General features: G+C 41.1%; 1 protein-coding gene across 3 annotated transcripts in view; it reads left to right on the plus strand.

Annotated features, from left to right (window-relative positions):
* Positions 1-996, plus strand: part of THADA (THADA armadillo repeat containing) — a 365,800-nt gene that overhangs the window by 158,365 nt on the left and 206,439 nt on the right. The gene's annotated exons all lie outside the window — the stretch shown is intronic.

Consider the following 996-nt stretch of genomic DNA (forward strand, 5'->3'; position numbering starts at 1 on the left):
GTCTCCCCCCACCCCAAAAAAATCACATTCTAATGCTGGTAGTAGTGGAATTTTTAGTATGGACATCTTAGAGCATGTGTTTTGTATTTTTCCTGTAATTTTGCACATGGTGTGAATGTGCACTTATTGTCTATAATTAAAAAATAAAATTATATTAATGAATTTTACTTCTGTTTATGATGCGTTTGCTCACATTAGTAGTTTATGCAAACGTGCTTTTCTGGCCTTTAGTGACTGCCTGCTCATACTTTTTTTTTTTTTTTTTTGAGACGGAGTTTCGCTCTTGTTGCACAGGCTGGACTGCAATAGCATGATCTCGGCTCACCACAACCTCCACCTCCCAGGTTCAAGTGATTCGCCTGCCTCAGCCTCCCGAGTAGCTGGGATTACAGGCGTGGGCCACCATGCCTAGCTAATTTTTTGTATTTTTAGGAGAGACGGGGTTTCTCCATGTAGGTCAGGCTGGTCTCAAACTCCCAATCTCAGGTGATCTGCCTGCCTTGGCCTCCCAAAGTGCTGGGATTACAGGCATGAGTCACCACACCCAGCCCATGCTTTCTTAAATACATTTTGATGTTGAAAGTTTCACATTTCGTGCTCTAGAACAGGCACCTCTCTACTATAGGAGCAATTCTAATCAAAATAGCAGACTCTAATTATGCAAATGGTTAGCTTTGAGAAGAGGATCCTGTTCAAAAGCCCAAGCCACTGTTTTGCCAGTAGTATTTTCTTATGATGCACATTAGGGAGATATGAAGTGAACATAGGAGAAAAAAAAAAAAAAAAAACTCTCCTTTGATTGTAGAGTCTTACTTTATATATTTTTTTTTTTTGAAATGGAGTCTCACTTTTTTACCCAGGCTGGAGTGTAATGGCCCAATCTTGGCTCACTGCAACCTCTACCTCCTGGGTTCAAATGATCCTCTTGCCTCAGCCTCCTGAGTAGCTGAGACTACAGGTGCAAATCACTACACGCAGCCCATTTTTGTATTTTTT

The sequence above is a fragment of the Cebus imitator genome, unplaced genomic scaffold (genome assembly GCF_001604975.1).
Source record: "Cebus imitator isolate Cc_AM_T3 unplaced genomic scaffold, Cebus_imitator-1.0 Scaffold172, whole genome shotgun sequence".
Taxonomy (NCBI): Eukaryota; Metazoa; Chordata; class Mammalia; order Primates; family Cebidae; genus Cebus; species Cebus imitator.